The sequence below is a fragment of the Sus scrofa genome, chromosome 14 (genome assembly GCF_054392235.1).
Source record: "Sus scrofa isolate SSC_HxYL_T2T_F1_AM1 chromosome 14, Sscrofa_HxYL_maternal_Yorkshire_Landrace_v2.0, whole genome shotgun sequence".
Lineage (NCBI taxonomy): Eukaryota > Metazoa > Chordata > Mammalia > Artiodactyla > Suidae > Sus > Sus scrofa.
In genome coordinates, this window is record NC_139396.1 from 121,638,311 (window position 1) to 121,660,470 (window position 22,160).

Here is a 22,160-nt window from a genome sequence, read left to right on the forward strand (position 1 = left end):
TGAGATTATCCAGCTATATAGTCTCCTTAGAGACTAGGCAGGGGTGAGGGATAACTTCAAATGGAACCCCGTCATTGTCACCAAGGATATCGTTAAGTCCAGGTGTTAAAGAGAAGTCAGTTATCTGTCAAAAGTTTAATAAGTTGGAGACAAACTACCACGTACAGTGTCTTATGATATCCATGTCAATATGTACCAAGTATCACTAACGTTCACTACACTGATCACATAGGCTAAGAAATTAAGCTCCTATACTGAATGCCAACCACTATCATGATTTTAATAATAACACAGTCAATAACTTTTATAAAATTTCAGATTTATACTTGTATCCCAGAAATCATTTCTAGAACAGTGAGATTTAGCTCCAGCAATACTACTCCTTTTCACACTCCATCTTTTGGCATTTGGCCAAAATGTTACTAGGTGTACATCAAATATTTACAGAAAAAAAGATGGAAGGGATATGCATCAAAACAACAGTGGTTACCTTTGGGTGATAGGATTATGAAGGATATTCTTTTTGCTTGTGTGTTTCCTTTTCTTTTTTCTTTTTATGGCCGCACCTGCGGCATATGGAAGTTCCCAGGCTAGGGGTCAGATGGGAGCTGCAGCTGCCGCCTACATCACAGCCACAACAATACGGGATCTTTAACCCACTGAGGCCAGGGATCAAACTCACATCCTCATGGATACTAGTCGGGTTCCTAACCCGCTGAGCCACAATGGGAACTCCCATTGCTTGTATATTTTCTAAATGGAGGAGGAGTAGGAGAGAAAGGAAGCGATCAGAGCAAGAGATGGGGAGGAGAAGGAGACAGTAGAAAAGTTTTTCTAAAAGAGAAACTAGGAGCTCCCATTATGGCTCAGTGGAAACAAATCTGACTAGCATCCATGAGGACGTAGGTTTGATCCCTGGCCTCGCTCAGTAGGTTAAGGTTCCGATATTGCTATGAGCTATGGTGTCAGTCACAGATGCAGCTTGGATCTGGCATTGCTGTGGCTGTGGTGTAGGCCAGCGGCTGCAGCTCTGATCCGACCCCTAGCCTGGGAACCTCCATATGCCTCAGGTGCAGCCCTAAAAAGACAAAAAAAGATAAAAAAATAAAAGAGAAACCAAACTTAGCTTAAAAGGTAAATAAATGTGGAGCGGCCTTTAACAGTCAAGTCAGCACAGGCTGTGGCTGCCGGCCTCTGGCAGGTGCCCTCACATGGACTCTGATGTCAGCGGTGCCTGGGAAATCCTATCCCTCCTCAACATCTGGCTCAAGCCCTCCCTCCACAGTGATGGCCTTCCTGAACATTTTAGTCAATGTTCCTGAGTCCCGGTCCCTAGTGTACACAGCCCTTGACCACAGTGTGCTGTCGTGAGGCCCTTCCCTCGCTGCTCCCCCCAGAAAGTAGCCCCTGACAGCAGAGCCCCATGTGGCCTTCCTCTGGATCCTGGGAGCTAACACAGCTGGCACACATGGAACACAGCCCCTTCACACACTTGCCAAATGCCGCCAACGCCAATTCTGCTTTGTCTCAATGCTGACAGGCGGCCACACCACAGAGACAAAGGTTCATTTCTTCTTCCTCAATAATCCACTGCCCTTCTGCCTCTGAAAGAATTAACCTTTACGGTACCTTTGTGAGGGTCACTGATCTGAAATGAATGCTAGTTTTTAACACAGATCTCCTTGGAAGGTGGTAACCAGGGGGAATCACAGCCGTGGCCAAGTGGAAAAGACGCCCATCGGGGAATCAGGACATGCAGATTCCAGTCCAGACTTCACCAGGCTCCAACAAAGGATTAAACTAGATGATTTCTAAGAATAAAGCACTACTCCACATGGTTGCAAACAACCACAGACAACAGCAAGTCAGGGGCCCGAGACTCAGTGAGGCCCACAAGAGGCAACAGTGAATAAGATGCAATTCCAGGTGACAAGGCGTGTGATTACTACAGCACTGAGAACAGAAGCCAGAGAGCAGGGCAGGAACATCCCCTACTCCCAAGACAACTGTGCCCCCACCACCCTCCCTTCCACCCACAGAGCCTCGCACTGCAGGGGAGGGAAGGAAGACAGTTTAACAGTAAGGTGTGGTCAGTAGCACATCTCAATGACTTGCGTTATGCTTCCTAGAAAAATCAGTGACTTCAAGTCAGGGATGCAGCTAGTAACAGATATAGAGAGACATAGCTGGTCAGACTTCACAGGTGGTCAAACTTGCCCGTTAAGGAGCCATTCTCTTCACAGTCCTCCTATGCGTATTTATAAAACTTTTTTAGGAGAAGGTCAGCATGGCTTGATGATCTCCCTATCAGACTAGATGCCAGCTGAGGGCAGGAACCACATCTGCCTAGTTCATCACTCTGCCACCAGAGCCCAGCACAGCTCCTGGCTCATAGTAAGCGCTCAATTAGTATTTTCTAAACCATTTATTTTTTATAAAAGCAGTACTCAACTTTTCATACATAGCAATGTTTTAAGAACAACTTTCTAGGATTATTCTTCTAGATACTGTTTTTAAGGGTTGCCAACTAGTCCATTATTTGGATACATATCATTTGTGTAACCAGTATCTAATTGTTAAAACTTAGGTTTTCAACTTTCACTATGACAAACAGCTCTGGGATGAATAAAGGTCTTAATTATTTCTTTTTTTTGTTTGTTTTTTTGTTTGTTTTTTTTAGGGCCACAGCAAATGGAAGTTCCCAGGCTAGGCGTCGAATTGAAGCTACAGTGCCAACCAACGCCACAGCCACAGCCACAGCCACAGACCATCCAAGCCACATCTTGTGACCTACACCACAGCTCCCAGCAACGCCTTGACCCACTGAGCAAGGCCAGGGATCGAACCGCATCCTCATGGATACTAATTGAGCTCGATTCCACTGCACCGCAAGGGGAACTCACGGTCTAAATTATTCCTTAAAATAAGCTCCTACAAGTAAAACGGCTGGATCAACTAGTATCAAGGATCACTGCCCTCCCTCTTAAAAGTAACCCTCCATACCCCCATCTTGAAGGACAACTGTCACGAGCTTTACTATTTAGGTAAACTACTGCGGACTTCCCAAGAGAGGAATCTCCTAAAACAGGTGCCTTGGACATCAACAGCAGAAGTCCTAGACTGTCCTCGCCAGACCTATTTTTAGTGTCATCAGACCCAGAAATCTGAGAAGCAGCATCTGCTCCAGGGGTCGTCTGCTCCCCTCCTAGGGTCAACCTTCTCCTCCTGCTCAGCGGAGGCCAAAGCCATGCTGCAGCATCACACACACCTCCCCACATTCTCCCACTGAGTTAGCTGGTCTTCCAAGACGCCAGTTATATCATTTTGCTTCTCTTTTTTCTCAAAGGAATACAGTACATGTCCCACCACAAGACACAGAAATGTCAAGTCCCATATAACAGCGCTAAGGCTCTTGGTCTGTGTCTGCCTCCCCACTTTAGGCAAATCACATCTCATTAATTCCTCTAAAAAGGAGACAGACAGCAATAAGGAGAAGCCCTCAACGGCCCAATTCTATCTTTTCATCCACTTTCATAAAAATAAACCTTTCAGAGCTCTTCCTGGTGGATTTCATGAAAGCTTTAGACACTCACCAGAAAAATGCACACACCCAAAATGATAAACTGGATTTCAGCGGCTTCATGAAACTCAGCCATGGCCCCCACTAAGAACCTCTGGGCCACTGATCAGGCCTTAGATAAATGGCCAAGAGGAGGCTGAAGATGTCCCTGGGAATGTTCACACCATCCCATCTCTGCCTCTAAAATCAAAGGGAGAGGGAGTTCCATGGTGGCTCAGCGTTAACAAACCCAACTAGTATCTAGGAGGATGCAGGTTCGATCCCTAGTCTCAGATCGGTGGGTTAAGGATCCAGCATTGCCATGAGTGCAATGGTGATCACAGACACAGCTCCGATGTAGCATTGCTGTGGCTGTGGCATAGGCCAGCGGCCACAGCTCCAAGTCAACCCCTAGCCTAGGAACTTCAACATGACGTGGGTTTGGCCCTAAGAAGACAAAAAAATAAAAATACAGAAAATAAACAAAATCAAAGGAAGGGGAAAGCCAGCCACGTTCAGGGCCCTATGGAAACTTGGAAGTTGGCCCAGCACAACGGCTGCTAACTCCGCAGGGCCTTTCGGAGGAACTCAGGTGTCATTCCACGAATAGCGGCAGTACAGCAAATGTCAACTTTACAACATTGTGAAAGGGTACAGAGCCAGGCCTGGCATCATTTTGGGTGTGTACATTTTTCTGACGCCGGGGCAGGCCTCACATCTGCTGACATGTCCACCCCGTTACCAAGCAAACTCCACTTCAGCAGAGACTGCTTTGTGCACACCTATATCCTCAGCCTCAGCCCAGTCAGAGATGCTGGCCCCGGTGAGTATAAAGGCCTGTGCTGGAGACCGAGGCTGCTTCCACAGAGAGCAAGGATATACACGGGCCATGAGGGTGAGAAGACTGACCTCACAGCTGAGGGAACAGGGAAGGCTCTGGGATAAGATCAGGCGGAAACACAAGGGATCTGATGACAGGCCACAAGGTAAAAAAAATCTCAACAACACATGGCCACGTGGCCATGGGGACAGACTGGCAGTCCAGGGCACCAGCTCTAAGTCTGGCTCATGGTCCATCTAGTCAAAAGAACAGTCAAAGTGCCAGCCAGCGAGCAGAAAGGGAACTGGCACTCCCCGCCTCTCAGACAGGGAATCCTCTGCCGCCACCTCCCAAGGTCACCTCCACAAGTGGGGAAAACACTACCCAGGCATGTGCCAAGGCCTTTCAGACAACAACAGTGCATCCCCGAATGACAGTCATACCTGACCCCACGTGCTCTCTCTTGGTCTCAGGTGACTAGAGCAGCCTGACTCGGGCTGAAGGCCATGGATCCCCCAGGCGGGGTGGGGGTCCCAGCATGCCAGCCCATAGGCCCCCCTCTGCACCTGCACCTGCCCACCAGTCCACACATACTTCCCTCTCCCTCCTGGCTTCCTCAGGAGCAACCCACTCCTCTTCCCTTCTAGCCCTAAGCAGATCAGCACCCCACCCCCTTTTCCAGACTTCTGCCCAAACCCTAAGCCTCAGTTTGCCAGGAGAATACACATTCTCAACAGAGCACCTCCCTCCCCCAGAGGCTTTTTCTCTCCCCTTTTTGATATCTCCACCCCGGCTACTGACCCAGAGCTGGAAGAGGGGATCCCCCTCAGCAACTCCCCCTGCTCCTTATAACATAGTTTTCTTGATTTCTTTTTTCTACTTTTTTTTTTTTTTAACAGTGGCAAATGGCAGTTCCCAGGCTAGGGGTCGAATCAGAGCTTGCACTGCCGGCCTACACCACAGCCATAGCGACTTAGGATCCAAGCCACGTCTGCAACCTACACCACAACTCATGGCAACGCCAGATCCTTAACCCACACAGCCAAGGCCAGGGATCGAACCCGCATCCTCACGGACACTATGTTGGGTTCTTAACCCACTGAACCATGACAGGAACGCAAAGGATGGTTTTCTGGAGCTCTGTTCTCCACCTCTCTGACCCCAGGACTTCTTCCTTCCACCCCAAACCTTCACTTGGCCTGTGATTCCTGGGAGCTCCAGCCGTATGTTGAGTATTACCCACCCCCTGGTTTAGTGAAGAACCTGTGCCCCGCCCCACAACCTGAGATTAATCTTAACATTCTCTACAGTTCGTCCTTAAGTAATATTAGTTATAACATCCTTCATGCATTCACACTGTATGCCTGAGTGAAACGTTTAAAACACTGATCATCCCACATCCTGCAGCTTTAGGAGAGATAACCTGCCAAGAGGGTCCTCAATCACAAGCTGGAAAACAGGACAGTGAAAAACCAACCGCTTCCTTTCTCCTGTTTCTATAAACTGGTTTGGACATATAGCTAATAGGACTGGGGAAGGCAGTTCTGAAATAAGATTTTTTTTTATTAACAGGATAACAAGTGACTGATGAAAGGGAGCTGGTGAGCCACTCTTTCCAGGGGTTCCCTAGTCACAGGACTCACAGAGGGGGGACCAGATGACTAGGGCTCAGTTAACCCACACCATCCACTTACAGATAAGGAAGCCATGGCCCCAGTTTGCCAAGGGCACAGTGTTAGCACGCATGCCCCAACCTGCGTGATATCTATAAGGGTGCTAAGGAAAAGAAGGGGAAGAAAGTAGGGGAGGACAAGGACAATGAGAAATGCAAACCCCTGAAAACAAAACTGAAAGTGGAATTAGAATTTTGACAAAAAGTAAGGGCAAATAAAACAAAACCTTGCATTTAATACAGAATCTTTCTTTTAAAAGCTGATGTACCTTAAAGGACATTAATCTTCTGCAGGATCTACCTTCCTTGGAAATAGCTAAAAATTAGCCAGAGTTGTTAGAGATGATGAAACTAGGCTAGCACGTGCCCCCTCTAACCTCCTAAGTGGTTCTTAAGGGCAGTTCCCATTCTCAGTTCCCTCTGCGGGCTGACCGCTTAGGGTGCACATCTGCCCAGACTCCTCTCTGCTGTCGAAATTGTCTCACTCAAAAAGGAAATGCCGAAACCAAAAGAAAAAAGGAAACAAAACCAAAATACACCAGGTCCACCCATCCACACCACCCTAGGGTGTCAGTCACCTTCTCAGGCGCTGTCACCCAGGGAACCTGAAGCAGGCCCCGCCTCCTCCAGCCCTCCCCCTCCGCCCCCAGGGAGCTTGGTGTGCAACTGACACAGGACACCCATTACCTGGTGATGGCACATATCTGTGGGCCAGTCTGTCTCCCCCACCAACCCCTCGGGAACTCAGACCCCATCTTACTCATCCCTGTATCGCGAGGCACAACAAGGGTCTGTCCCAAAGCAGACTCTCAACATGTGTTCACCACCACGTAAACCCCAGGTTGAGAATGTGGGGCATAAGTGCACAGGCCTCTCTGGCCTCCCCGGCCTTCCCTTGGCCTTGTCCCATCCTCTCTGCCCTGTCACATTCCCTCACCAAGCAAACAAGCTAACCCTGGCTACTGGGTCACAGGCGAGCCCTGACAACCAGCACAGGGAAAAATCTGGAACATTTCTTCCCAAATACAGTTCACTTGTATGTTCTGTTCTGAGTTAAGCCTAAATCCTGATTTCCTACAAAATCCTTCAATTCAAAACATTTCTAATGCCTCAGTTTTCTGTGTAACATTGTTCAGATGGTGGAACTGCAGTCTCCATCACAAAATAGAAAACTGAGGCTGGAATAAGAGTGGTTCACACTTAGGGGTGAGGGCTTCCTGTGTGTGGGTGCTGTATTAAATTTGGACACAAAGTGGCTATTTTACCTCACAACAGCTGGAGACAGGTATACAGCCCTTCTTTTCCTATCTTTTTTTTTTTTTTTTTTTTTGCCTTTTAGGGCCCCACCCACAGCATATGGCAGTTCCCAGGCTAGGCATTGAATCAGAGCTACAGCTGCTGGCCTACACCACAGCCACAGCCACATCAGATCCGAGCGGCGTCTGTGACCTACACCACAACTCATGGCAACACCAGATCCTTAACCCACTGAGCTAGGCTAAGGATCGAACCTGCAACCTCGTGGCTCCTAGTTGGATTCGTTTCCACTGTGCCACAACAGGAACTCCCCTTTCCTTTTTTTACCTACAGACAGTTTTCTACAATAATTAAACCAGTCAAATAAGATTATCTTCTGCCTCTCTACTGTCAGGCTATGGATCTTCATAGACTTTTACTTTCTCTGTGCCTAGATTTTCCCAAGGGGTTAAATGGTGGACACAAAGCCTTTTTATGCCTATGGCAAGGAGCAGGGAGAGTGCAAAATAACAAAATTAAAACAAATCAGGTCATCTTCCTAAGACAAGATGCATCAGATAGCACCTCACGCTTCTAATAAGACTGGACTTGCGTTTCCAAATCTCTCCACCCTGGGTTATCATCCATCTAACCCATGTCAGGAACACTGGCAAGGACAGAAAGCAATTTCTCCTTTGCACTGGCTCAGACATCCCTCTGCTGGCCTAGATAAACAGGACCATGGGAGTTCAGTTTTTATTTCATGAGGCAGACAGTATTTAAAATTTCTGAAGCTGAAATCACCTCACCTGACTGTAACTAGAAGTAGGAGCAGCTGGCTCTTCACTGATGTGAGTATTGCTTATGGACGTGGTTCTCAAAAGTGGTCCCAGACCAGCCAGCCGCGTCAGCATCAGCTGGGAAGATGTTAGACATGTAAACTACCAGGTCCCACCCCAAGCTACTTGCCTCAAAAACTCAGGAGGGGGTGGGCCCAGCACAAGGTGTTTTAACAAGCCGCCAGGTGAAATCTGAGTCCCATCACGTGAGCATGGGCATGCCCTGCTGGGCTACCGTGTGTTTCCCAATTGTACGTAATCACCATGGTGTCCACCAACAGCACTTACTTTGGTCATTTTTTCTTTTTTTTTTTTTCTTTTTTTTTTCTTTTTTTTTTTTTTTTAGGACCGCACCCAATCCATATGGAGGTTCCCAGGCTAAGGGTCGAATGGGAGCTGCAGCTGCCAGCCTACATCACAGCCACAGCAAAGCAAGATCCCAGCCAAGTCTGTGACCTACACCACAGCTCATGGCAACACCGGATCCTTAACCCACCGAGCAAGGCCAGGAATCAAACCTGTGTCCTCGTGGATACTAGTCAGATTCATGCTGCTGAGCCACAATGGGAACTCCATACCCTGGTAATTTCTGCCAACTGGCAAAGGCCCCAAACACTCAACTTCTTCAGGGTGCTCCGCTTTGTTGAGCAAATGACTTGTGCCCACTCTCCCATCTCTAAAAAGGGATAATAATAACATTCATCTTATAGAACTGTCGCTAGGGTCAAGGGCTTCGTGTTTGGCATGTGGCTCGACCTCAACAAGCATGGATCCATATCATTACTATACCTTTGCCCAAAGGTCTAATCAAAATTAGGAAAACAGGAGTTCCCATTGTGGCTCAGCAGCAATGAACCCGACTAGTATCCATGAGGATGTGGATTCGATCCCTAGCCTCACTCAGTGCATTACAGATCCGGCATTGCCGTGGGCAATGGTGTAGGCACAGATGTGGCTCGGATCCCATGTTGCTGTGGCTGTTGCACAGGCTGACAGCTGCAGCTCCAGTTCGACCCCTAGCCTGGGAACCTCCATATGCTTCAGTTGTGGCCCTAAAAAGAAAACAAGGGAAAAAAAGGAATACGGCAAAAGAAAACCTGCTGCCTGCATGCTAAAATGAAAATTAATAAGGGGAAACCTCACTAAAATGGAATCAGAAAGCCTGAAGGGGAGGCACTCATGCAGTATCACAGGATGTCAATTACAGGAAGAAGTGTCAACTACAGACACTAATAGAAGAATCATCCCAGAGAAAAAAATCACCGGCTACAGGCCCCAACAGGAAAAGACATAGACGGACTACCCCAGCTACATAGCCAAAGAGAAATCTCTTCACCCTCAACTCTCACTTTTCACCAATGGACTTCCTTCAGAACCACCCTCCCCAACCCCTCCTTTTTCTAAAAAATAACATTCCTCTCCTTTGTTTGTTGGACTTGCCTATGATTTCTGCCATGGCTCACATGTCCTAAATTATAATTCTCTGCTGTTCCCAAATAAACACCTTTTTGATGGTAAAATAACTGTGACTGACTTCAATTTTTAAAGTCAAAAAGGTCCTGACTGAAGACATTCAGGACCAACAGAGACAGCAGCAGGCTCCACTGTCTGTCAAGCATTTACTTGCTCAGTCTACCAGCTGAGTACTCACCACATGCCCAGCAATGTGCAGAGAAAATCCACTCTACAGAACAGTGTCTTTCTGGACAAAGGCCCTCCAACTCTGGGGCATAAGGCTTCACACACCTCAAGGGAGATACAAGAGGAATGCAATGAATATTAACAAAAGTAGTCATAAGTACAGCTCACATTTGTATTGTGACTACCTTGTGCCAGGAACCAAGCATCTGACAAAGGTTAACTACAGTCCTCAATCTCTGAGGCACCTGCTGTTATGAGTCCTACCAATGCGGGAGGCACCGAAAGTCTGCACAATTTGCCTAAGGTCCCACAGCTCCTCAATGGTAAGGCCAGGACCTAAATCCAGGAATAATGTTTTTAACCACTGAACTCTATGATAGAGAGCTACTAGTTACCTAGGAATCTACTAGCCACTTGTTATCAGATTCCAAAGCAGTGATTTCCCCCCCGCCCCCCGCCACCCCATCCCCTCCCCACTGTACAGCATGGGGATCAAGTTATCCTTACATGTATACATTTCCCCCCCCCACCCTTTGTTCTGTTGCAATATGAGTATCTAAACATAGTTCTCAATGCTACTCAGCAGGATCTCCTTGTAAATCTATTCTAAATTGTATCTGATAACCCCAAGCTCCAGATCCCTCCCACTCCCTCTCTCTCCCTCCCTCTCCCCTTGGGCAGCCACAAGTCTATTCTCCAAGTCCATGATTTTCTTTTCTGTGGAGGTGTTCATTTGTGCTGGATATTAGATTCCGGTTATAAGTGATATCATATGGTATTTGTCTTTCTGACTCATTTCACTCAGTATGAGAGTCTCTAGTTCCATCCATGTTGCTCAAAGGGGTGATTTTTAAGACACTTAAATTTAGGCACAAAATCCACTGTCATGCGGTTCAACACTAGGCCCCCAAAGCCCTGGACAGAAATGCCAATCATACTTGGTTTCTCAGGCCCCTCCCCTTCACTCCCTCCCAATCTAATTCTACTCAAGTTGCACTGGGACTGTCACAGAGCAGCATTTCTCTCTACTCATAACCCCCTGGCACCACACCACTTAACCTTAATTATAAGCCACCTGTCACACACACTTCTCTAATTGTTTGCTATATATTGGTCTTTTCTTCCTCACTGGGCTGTAAAATTCTTTGGAGGTATCCATACTTTCTGAGAAACCCCACAAAACTAGGTAGAAACATGAACTCGAGTGTGTAGACTTGGGGAGTATTACACAGTTAATTGGTTGGCTCAATTTACTTTGCTTTTCTGACACTGTTTTGTTATAGATCCCTAAGGAGTAAAAGTATGAAGTTTGTGCTATTTAAAGCCAGCATTAGGGGAGGTGTTACACCAACATTCACTGAGCAGCAAATGTCTCAAGATTTGTACTCCCTGCCTCTCCCACATTACCTCATTTAAAGCCCCCAGCAGCCCAGCAGCCTTGCAGAGGAGGCTGCTGGGATCCAGCAAGAGGAAGGAGGAACCTGGGGCCACCAAAGGTGGGAATTTGCCCAGTGTCACTTAAAGCTGATAAATGAAGAACAAAGATTAAAACAAGATTTGTCCCCAAAGCCCCTACACTCTACCTTCCTCTAAGGTTCAGATTAAGGAACCAAGGCTCAAATTCTTCTCAAAGGAACACAATACTTTTGCAAAAAAAAAAAAAAAAAAAAAAAAGTAACAGAGTAAATTTTAAACACTATTAAATATCATTATAAAAAGATGGGACAACCATGTTCATGGATAGAATTACAATATTAAGAAGGAAAAGGGAAGAGGTGTCAGTCTCTACAGACAGACTATACAGTCAATGCAATGCCAATCACATTTCCAAGAAGAGCAAGGAATGGTCTCACCCTGCCACCTAAGACACACCGCAGAACAACAGTAATAAAAATAATTTGGCATAAAAACAGACAGGTGACTGGGACAGAATAGAGAACTTAAACTCTGTGAAGAATCTCAAAATCTGAAAATGCAAACTAATCTATCTGGGGTGGAAAGCCCCAGACCTATAGTTGCCTGAGTCTGGGGATAAAAGGAGGGATGGAAGGCAAAGGGGCCGATGGGAGGTTCTAAGGTAAGGGAAATGTTCTAGATCTTGATTGTGGTGGTTTCACAAGCACACACACATCTGCCAAAATTCATCAGATTGTACGCTTTAAATGTTCAAGTGACGTTTACCATACATAAATTACAACGCAATAAAGTAGAAAAAAATAGACTTGTGCATGTGGGGACCTGATGTATGACAGAGGTGGCTCCACATTTATCCCTAAAATACTAGGGAAAGAATACACTGCTGAATGATTTGGGGGAAACTGGCTCACAAAATGGAAAAGAAAAAATAACTCCAGATTTCTTTTTATGCCATGTATTAAGATGACCCTCGAAAACCCTCACTGTGAAAAATAAAAGTAGGAAGCTGATAGAAGAAAATACGAAATATTTTGAAATCTTGGGGTAAGGAAGAACATCTTAAGATTCCTCATGTACAAAAGGCAAAAATGAATGGCTTTGGGCTATATCAAAATTCTTAATTTCTGAAAGTTACCACGGGTAAAGTTAATAGACGGCAGAATGAGATTAATATCTAGAACATGCAAGATGTCTATAAATCTATACATTAGAAACAAACTAAAACCAGCCAAAGAAATTGTAATAGCTAACCAATACAATAAAAGGTGCTCAAATTCATTAAGAAATTACATAAGTTCACATTAAAGCAGTAAGAAGCCACTGGATAGCCATAGAATATTGGTAAAATTAGAAAGGTGGTTACTATCATCCACAGGCTTCGGTAAATCAGGAACCCCTCATGCCCTGCTGTCCACCAATCCAGCAACACTAGAGACTAATTTGACGGTGCTTGTTCTCTCTTACCGAGCCCTCCCACTTCTGAGTAGGTACCCTTAAAGCAGTGGTCATCAAACTCTCCTATGCACCAGAGCCTCCAGTACGGATTTGCTAAAACACAAATTGATTTGCTAAAACACAAATTGACAGGGTCTTCCCCCAGGGTTTCTAATTCGGGAGGTCTAGGTTAGGCCCTGATCATCTGCAATTCTAACAGTTCCCAGGGAAGGCTGATGCTGCTGGGTGTGGACCACTTTAAGAACCACTACCCAAGAGATATTCTCACAGGCATCTTTAAGAGATGCCAAAGGATATCCATTCATCATAGCTTTGCTCATGGTGGCACCAGTGGAGGTGCACTAATCATGCATCACTGGAAAAATTGGTAAATGAGACTAGTGGGTACAAAGTAGGCCCAGCCGCACAAAGCAGCCGGCATAGCAATGCGCTGGATAAACCATTCTAACATCCATCGCTCAAATAAAATGTTGAATGACATTCTTTCAACTATTATGAATGTCGGAAAATTTCCATAATAAAAAGTTGTCATGTTGAATGGAAAAGCAAGTGAATGAAATCTGTAGCAGCACAGTACTCCTTACATAACCTGAAAACAAGCACACAATCAAACACAGACTCTTTAACAAGGGAAGAGACAAACCCAAGAACATCCAGTACAAGAGAGGAAGCTTCTCTGATGGAGAGGGGAATGCGACTGGAAAAGGAGGAGAAAAAATAAAAATAAAACAAGAAAGGGGCTTTTGCACAGGGAGATCTTGTGCCAAAAACTGAGGACTGTTAACTTTCAGCACCAGGAAGGTGAAACCACCTCAGCTGTATTTACATACAATGGTTGCTTCCTGTGAACACACCCCCTCCACCCCCACTTCCCCTACCCCCACCCCCTTGGAAACTTTGCAGGCTCCTGGGGCAGTACAGTTTGCCACTGAGACAAGTGGGGGGAATCTCTCTGAAATACAAACTTGGGGTGATTTCAGGCCCACAGAATTCAACCTGCTACTGAGTCCTGGACTTTCCCTGTGTGATATATCAGTATTTAAAAAGAAACTTGGATGCTTAGCTTTTGGCAAAGGGTATGTCTACATCTGTGTCTGTGTCTCTTGTCAGTGTGTGTCTGCGGATTTGTGTGTGTGTGTGGTGTGTTTATTTGTGGAGGGAAAGAGGACTAGGGAAGGGAGGCGAGCACTCCAGCACAGACTGAGCCACACTTGTTGATCAGCTATTCAATTCTGTTTCACTGAAACCAGAAGTCACCATTACAAAACCAAGCCATCTTCCCCTTTCGTCACCCTCCCCTCCCCCCATCTAACACTGCTTCCCAACTCCCACATCTAAATGGGCTGATCCAAAATATGGTCCTCAGGTGACTGGGTACCTTATTAAAGTGACACAATTTACAGCCAAAATTTTTGGGAATATGGTAGGAGACAATAAATGATCATTTATATTCCTGACCAAGAGCCTTAACAGAAAGGCCAAAATCTTTTAGACCAGGCCTGTTTTAACGGTTCTTCCAGAAGGGACTGCTGTGGGCACAGCTACCATCTAAAAAACACCAAGAAAGAGCCAACTACAATCTGTCATGCCCCGACAAGGTCACATGGCCACAGCTGCTTCCAAGGCCCATCAACCAGGTGATCACACAAAGTGGTTCGAAAGTGTATGGGACAATGAAAAAACAAAAGTCACCACTAATTGAATGCATGTGAGAAAATGAAGCAGCTTTAAGTAAGCTTTTAAGTAAGCAAGGCCATGCCAGAAAAGTAAATCTTTGGGGAAGGAAGAAACAGCTGAACAATGTAGGAAAGAAGAGGACAGTTAAAGTAAAACGCAGAATAAGCTGGAGAAACATTCATGTCTCACTTAAAGATGGAGCAAATCATCCCCCTCTGCAAACAAGCCAGAATCTTTATTTCCAAAACACTGTTCTGTCTTTTCTATAGCCCTTCATGGTCTGATAAAGGTTTAGGAATTCTAGAGTTTTCCTGGAATGCCTTATATAAAATGTCTTGTAAATAAAGCATATTTGATATGCAGTCCGAGCACTTTAAGTTGATAAAAAAAAAAATGTATGGCAGTTATACGTAGGAGGAGTCTTTTAGATTTTCATGATATGTTAGCAAAACACGCCTGTATGTTTTTCAGTTGCAATGAAGGATCTGCCACAAATTGAAAATTAAGGAAGCTAGGAAAAAAGTAAAAGGGTTGAGTTTTCAAGCTAAAAGTGAATGTCTAAGGTCAACATTGGCAATTTTGACTTATGAAAACATACAAAGTTCTTTAAGTGTCAAAACCTATTGACAAGCTTTTGTTCCAAAAAAACAATTCTTTAAATTTCAACTAAATAAACATTTATTGAGTATGTACAAGTTAGGCACTGCACAGGATGCTAGAAATCCTCCAATGAATAGAACATTGTTTTAATAACTGTGTCCCTTTAATATCAGTTTACCCACCCCTCCAATTAATTTTTTAATGCTTTCAGATATTTGAAATCGCTCACTCCAGCACAAAAGAGTTGCAGAAATACCTGCTATTTTACTAAAAACGTAGACTTCCAGTTTCTGAAGCACAAATAGGAGGAAATCACTCTTTCTTTGCTTTATATATTGCTATCATTTTCTGCAGATTAACTAATTGCTTAAATTGTGCATGGTGGCAGCTGCCACCTCCTGCTATCCAGAGAGTCACAGAACTGGAGAGACTCAAAAACATGCTACTTAGCTCAAGAGACGCTGTGAAGGAACGCAAAAGACCAGAGCCTCCAGCCATAAACAGAAAGTGAGGAAAGTGAGCTGCTATAGGCAGCAGAGGAGATTCCCCCGAAGCTGGCGCCTACGACAGCAGGCACAAGCTGCCACTGCTCCCTCGCTGGCTTGCTGGCTTGCTTGGCCAAGGTATGGCTTCAGAGCTGGAAGGCTGCCACCTGCTGAATCACCAAACATCCCTGGGCTTCCCTTGGAGCACTGACCAGACCGGGACCCATCCCCCGCCTGGCTTCTCCCGGGAACACTTTACGCCCCCAATTACTAAAACGCCCAGCCCTCTCCTTCCGCACAGGCCAAACCAACCAACCAACCCAAGCCAGTAACGTCTGGGCAGTCTTAGGCAACTCCCATCGCCTTGCTACGTCATCAGTCCCACTCCTCTCTTTCTGCCTACTCAGTCCCCCTCTGAATGCTCCATCCCCCCTGTCAGGAGGCGTGGGGAGTTCACAGCACAACACGGCAGGCGCCTGACACTTCCACATCCAGGCAGCCAACATGAAACACCCCAAGTCTGCAAGCAAAATAACCTGTCTAAATTGCTTTAAAGGTCCAGGGAAGTAAATGCCAAGGGAGCTAGAATAGTAAGCAGGCTCCATAACATAAAAAATAAACTTCCTTTTCAGAAAGCCGCCTTCACTCTTGGTTTCATAAACATGTACAGCTAAAGTCGGTACAGCCTGAAGGTGAAAAGAAATATGTGAGAAGCACCTGCATGGATTCTCTTCACTCTCTCCGGCCCTGGTAACCCTCATCCCGATTTTTACTCGCGACTTCCATAGGGGAAACAAGCTTTAACCAGAACGTGCCAGACTGAATCCGTTAGCAGGACCAGGACACCCTACCCTGCCCACAGAAGAAGCAGAAAGCCTGAGTCTGGGTTAAGAAGGTGGGAAAAACAGCGGCTGCTGTCGCTGCTCTGCCCTTGACAAGTCGCCTCGGAATCACGGAGACCCCTCACTCACAGGAAGAGCCACGTCCTGGGGAGAACATCCAGTCCCAGGCTGGATGTTCCTCCAGGCCTTACCCCTAAATACCCTCTCCGGTGGGGGCAGCCCCGCGGGGTGTCAGAGCCGCCCCCGAACCTGGAGGCTGTTAAGCGGCCTGGGGAGGGGAGCTCGCTCCTCAGGGAAAGGGGCTCACCTGTTATGTTCTCCAGGGACACGGAGGGGCCGCGGAAGAGGGGCGGGGAGGAACCCCGAAAACCCAGGGCGCCTGACCGGCTGCGATCGTACCCAGAGGTACCAACTGTCACGCCGCCACCCGGGCGGTGGGGGTGGGGTCGTGATTTGGGGTCTGACCCTGCTGGTCTCCCGACCGCCGCCGGGCCACTGCCGAAGGCGCCTCGCCTCGCAGTTCTTCGGCTCAGCCAGGGTCCGCTCGCCCCAATCCGACAGTAGGCAGCCTTCCAGCCCGCACGCAGCACCTCTGAAAAGGTGCCCACTGACTCCCCCACCCTCTCCCAGCCTCAACTAGGTCCAGGAGCTGAGCCGGCGGCGCGCCCCCTCCGAGTCCGAAGCTGGGCCGTGGGACCGCCCCCCCCCCCGCCCCCGCTCCCAGGAGCAGCGGCGCGGGGGGAGTGCCCGTCAGGTACGCGCCAGGCACTGCGCGGGCTGCGCTCACGCCCCCTCGCCCCGGGACTGCCCGCACACCGTTCCCAGCGTCAGCGTCAGGCAAGGCCCGTGAGGGGGGTGTCCAATGCCCCCCGCCCCCGCCCAGGAGATCGTCTCTCTCCCGCCGCCCCACGACTCACTTGCACCGGAGTCGCGACAGCCGCCGGAATTCCGCTCGCCGAGCCCCCTGCCGCGGAATGAAATCCGGGGCAGGGCAGCGTTGGGGCTCAGCACCCGGATCGCGCTCTCTGGCCGGCTCACCAGGCTCAGGGGTAGAGGAGCCTTCCCTGGCCAGCCCTTCCCGCTCCTGTCCTGCCTGCCGCCGCCTCTGCCCCGGCCGCTGCCTAGCTGGTGCGAACGCTTCCGACTTGCCACGGTGAGCCTCCCGGGCTGCCGAGCATGCCCAGTCTGCTGCCCGAGCCGGGCCAGTCACCCGTGCGACGCCAATCCGCTCTTCCGGGTGTTCGCGGCGGCCGGGAGGGCGGGTCCGGCGGGCGGGGTCTACGCGGATCTCTTCCCTCCGACGCAGCGGGACACGGGCGAGACTGTGCACTTTGGGGCGGTCGAGGCTTCCCCCCCTGTTATTTTATTTCCAAGTAATTGGGAGCTCCGGAGACGGGTGCTTTCCCCATCAACGAGAAAGGCCCAGCTTGCACATTCATAGGGGGCTGGTTAATGACGGGAGCCGAGTTTTACGGTCGAAGGCAGTACACCACTTGCGGCAGAGTCAGAGTTGAAGAGCCGGAGCTGGTCGGAACAGGGAACGCAAACTTGGCCTCCCGCAGACCCGAATCTTGGGCACAAGTTTGCAAGCTACCCAAGGATTCTCTTCTCCACCAGATCTAGCAGTGCAACACTTGGGATTAACTCACTATTGGTCATTCAAAGAAAAAGGGGCTGGACCTCAGAGTCTCAATACACAGACTCCCACCCCAAAAACAATGAGTCAGGGTGATAAAGGCTCTCGTAACTCCAGTCGGAGCCGGGGAAACTCAGGCCGCTTCGGGGCCGCGGGGACGTGCCCAGCCCCACCTCTCGCGAGCCCCGCGGAGTTGTCGGAAAAACCTGGAGAGCAGGCGCGCTCGGGTAGGAGCACTGCGCATGCCCATTAGGTGGACCTGGTGCAGGTCTCCCATAGGAAGGTTTTTCTCCGTTGCTCCGCCGACCCTGGCTCCTGAGTTAGGGGCGGATGGTGGGGAGAGCTGGTTTTCTGCCGATGGACTCTCTCTCCCTGTCCGTACAGCTTGGTACCCGGATGGCGTAGAGGCAGCCCAGAGTGCGCGTCCCGCAGGGTCTGGGACCCAGCGAGCGGGGGAGGGGGCGTGCGCTGGCATCGCCGAGACACGTGACTGTCCGCGGCGCTCCGGGCAGCCATCTTCTGCCCAGCCATCGGTCAGGGGCTATGGGAACGGACCGGAGAGCTGGCTGGACGCGAGGTCTGCTCCCCGCCACGCCCTTCTGCAAGGTTCCAGCCTCTGCTCAGCACCTGCCTCCGCCTCGCCCGAGGGCGTGCGCATTGCTACTCGACCCTGGGTTTCTAGGACAAGCTCTCGCCTGGGCTAAAACCAAACGGGGTCGAAATCGAGAGAGCAGGACTCCCCAGAGGCGGAAGTTGGGGATAAGGGTCTCCTTCCGTAGGGGGACTGCTGTCCCAGCTGCCTCCCTGTTCTAATGCGTGCAGAAGAGGCGTGGTATGTTGGCAGGAACATCTGGACAGAGGCCGTTGGTCCTCTCTGAGATGTAATACCCCATGGCCCCTGCTGGTAGACAGCTTGGATGGTGATGTTAACAGTGGACATTTGTTGAGGTCCTACTACGAACCACTCCGGTCCCTGTGGCCTTAGGATACACGTCATCATCACCTGAGAATTTGTTAGAAATGCAGAGACTAGACCTACAAAATCGGAAACCCTACTGGGGGAGAGGAGGGATCCTGCAGCCTCCTTTATAACTTCTCCAGCTGATTCAGGTGACCATTTTACTTCTTTACTGCAACTAACCCTTAAGGCGGCTGACTTTATAAACGAGGCATTGAAATTTCACCCCAAAAGACAGTGAAAGGTCAGGAATTCAAACTAATGCCGTGCGTACCAGATCGAACTTTTAATCTAAACTGGCTTTCCTGGCTGTTACACCCGTCACTATACAGCTCTTCTCAGGGGGTTTAGAAAAGTGCATTTGTCACACAGGGCTTTAAAATAACAACTGAAATTCTGTTCAGTTACGTATTTCGAGTGTACAGGGGGCAAAGTTTCTGAGTCATAGTAGCCCTACTGAGTATTTTCGTCAGTTTGCACTTAAGAGCCTTGTAAATTTTTGCTAAGTAGGAGTGCCAGAAAAGTGCTGGCTGGTTTCTCTGAAGTGCAGACTTTGGACTTCCCGAAAATGAGGTTCAGGTAAGCATCTGGTGTAGACTTGTGTCAAGGAGTCTTCAATTTACTTTAAAATGCCCTACCTCCAAGTGTGAAAGTGAACTAAATTTTGTAAAATATTAGCAGCTTTTGCTTGTAAGTGGTTTTTCCAGGGTACTTATTGTAATGTTTCTTTTTCTTTTTTTACTGATTTTGTGTATGTTTGAAATGTTTCATAATAAAAGCTTTCTAAATTGCTTTCCATGAGTAGTGTTAAGACTGTATATAATACATGGGGAAAAAGCAAGGTTTAAAACTATTTCCAACTTAATCCAATTTCATAAAATAATTCAGAGAGAAAGAGCTATAATAAACTCAGAAAAAAATCTAAAAAGAAATTGAAAAATAATAAATTATGGGTGAAGTGATTATAAGAAACACTTGAATTGACTCCTCGAAATTAAATTCAGTTATGGTCCTTAAGTCATTAGTGTTTGGAACCCTCAAAAAAAAAAGTCTTAAGAAAAATAAATCAGAGTCTTTTCTCCAGCCCACCCAACCCTAAAGAATTTTACCAGTGTATTTCTCTGATCAAAATTTTAATAAGCATCATACTGCTTGGTTGTAAAATTTTTGGATTCTCAAGTACATAGAATGTCATAAATTACATTGTTGTCAAGACAACTGTGAAATAAAAATGAATCACCTCCAAGTCACAATCTGTCATTAAAATATGTTAAAAATATATTAAGAGCAAATACTAGGGCAAGCAGTTCACTTGCCAGAACAGCTATTATGAAGTAGGTGTTTGAGTTCCAGATGAATGACGACTCCTATCTTTAGAAGGTAACCTACCTGATTAAAAATGTGATGGTTTTATCCAATTGACAGTTAACCTGTAAGCAGCAGTCATCACTCACCAAACCATAGCCAAAGTCAAACAGTATTCAAGAAGCAAGGAGCCTTCTGTGTATCCATGGCAATTTGTCTCACTGGAAAAATCTAGAACCACAAAGCCTGAGTAGCAGGAATGAGAACTTATGTGCTCCCTTAGCCTTTTTAAACTCGTCTGGCCAACCCACAACCCACTTTCCAAACCAAGCTTGACCAAGGTCCAGCTGCAGAAAACAGGACAGGATCAAAGTATTTGCCCTGGGTCTTAGATCCGGTAACATGCAACCTTCTATGCCTGTTCCTTTGCATGTGGCTAGAGTTCTCCCGCTAGTCAATAAAAAACTGGAATTTAGGCGCTTCCACTGTGGCGCAGTGGTTTAAGGATCCAGCATTGCTGCAGCTGTGGCTGGGATTCTATCTCTGGACCAGGAACTTCCACATACCCTGATCACAGCCAAAGAAAACAAAACAACAACAACAACAACAAAGAAAAAAAACCTGGAATTTATTTGAAGACACTGGGTTGAATCAGCTGAGGCTCATGCAGAGATCAGAACCAGGAATTGGAGTATTGACAGGAACCCAGGAAGTCTCCCATCTCCTCTGAACTTCTGTTTAGTCTCTCCCCTTACTCTCTAGCTTATTCTGCCTTTGTAAGTATTTAAGATAAAGTTTCCCCAGAAAAAGAAAACCAGGCATGGCTTTCTTGACATAAGAGAAGCTACTTTTTGGCCAGAGCTATTTTGTGATCTAAGCCTGGCCACAATACTGGCCCTTAAACATGTCTCAGGAAGTAAAGATCTTAAGGGAATAAAAGTGCAGAAACCAGAGTGTTGTGAGGCAAAAGATATAACAAGCAAAGCTGTAAAGAATCCTCGTTGTCTTTCAATGGTGAAGATTACCCTGAAGGACTCAACCACCAGGTCCACCGGAACCTAAGAGATGATGATGCTGGACTTTTCTGACCTTCATGACTTCAGTCAACTAAAGCTTGGACTTTGTCCACCACCCAAACCCCTATATGAATATGCATGTACCCTTAACTTAAAAATTCCCCAATTTGCTGTTGGTGAGACACTGCTCTAAGAAACATCCTCAGGGAGTTCCCATTTGGCTCTACAGAAACAAACCCCACTAGTAACCATGAGGATGTTCCTTGCTTAGTGAGTTAAGGATCTGGCATTGCCGTGAGCCATGTGTAGGTTGCAGACATGGCTCTGATCCCATATTGCTATGGCTGTGGTGTAGGCCAACAGGTGTAGTTCTGATTCGACCCCTAGTCTGGGAACTTCCATAGGCTGCGAGTGCAGCCCTGAAAAGAAAAAAGAAAAAAAAAAAAAAAGATCCTTGGTGTTCTCCTTACTTGCTGCAAGTAATAATAAGTCCTTCCTTCTTCAGATATTTGGCTTGGTTGTGTTTTTTGACTTGACACCTGCCAAGAGGCCAACCCAATTTTCAAGTTCACAAAGCAGGAAATGACCACATGAGAGCTGCCAAGTTTCTCTTTCATAGGGTAGCAAGAATGACCCTACCCATATTCACTGACTGCTTTGTCAAGTTGGATCCTATTTCCCCAGACACATACTGTCTACTAGAAACAGTCCTGGTAATATTTCAAAACCCATCTCCAAGTCCACCTTCTGCATAAAGGGTTCTCTGCCTTCCAGGACACAGAAATCTCCTATTCATACAATTTGACATGTATTTATGTTACAATATGTCTTTGACAGTTCTCCATGTTTCCTGCAGGTAAGTTGTGAGTTCCAACTTACATATTAAATGACATCATAAGTGTATATATATATTTTTTTCATCTACCATAGTATCTAGCACAGGACTTAGTATCAGGTAGCCCACAGTAAATATTTCTTGAAGTGTGTACTTTTCATTTCTCCT

General features: G+C 47.1%; 2 protein-coding genes across 11 annotated transcripts in view; both read right to left on the minus strand.

The window, feature by feature from the left end:
• The window catches only part of SGMS1 (sphingomyelin synthase 1), a 308,323-nt gene extending 290,909 nt beyond the window's left edge, over positions 1–17,414 (minus strand). For 4 of the 10 annotated variants that reach the window (XR_014825457.1, XM_084992498.1, XM_013983509.3 and 1 more), the window contains exon 1: positions 17,160–17,414. The gene's annotated coding sequence lies outside the window, so the exon portion shown is untranslated. Of the gene's footprint in view, positions 1–9,777; positions 9,873–16,549 lie in introns of all 10 variants that reach the window. The other 6 variants (XM_084992499.1, XM_021071755.2, XR_014825458.1 and 3 more) reach the window with 4 other exon arrangements.
• Positions 1–22,160, minus strand: part of LOC106506084 (uncharacterized) — a 214,946-nt gene that overhangs the window by 78,272 nt on the left and 114,514 nt on the right. The window lies entirely within an intron of this gene.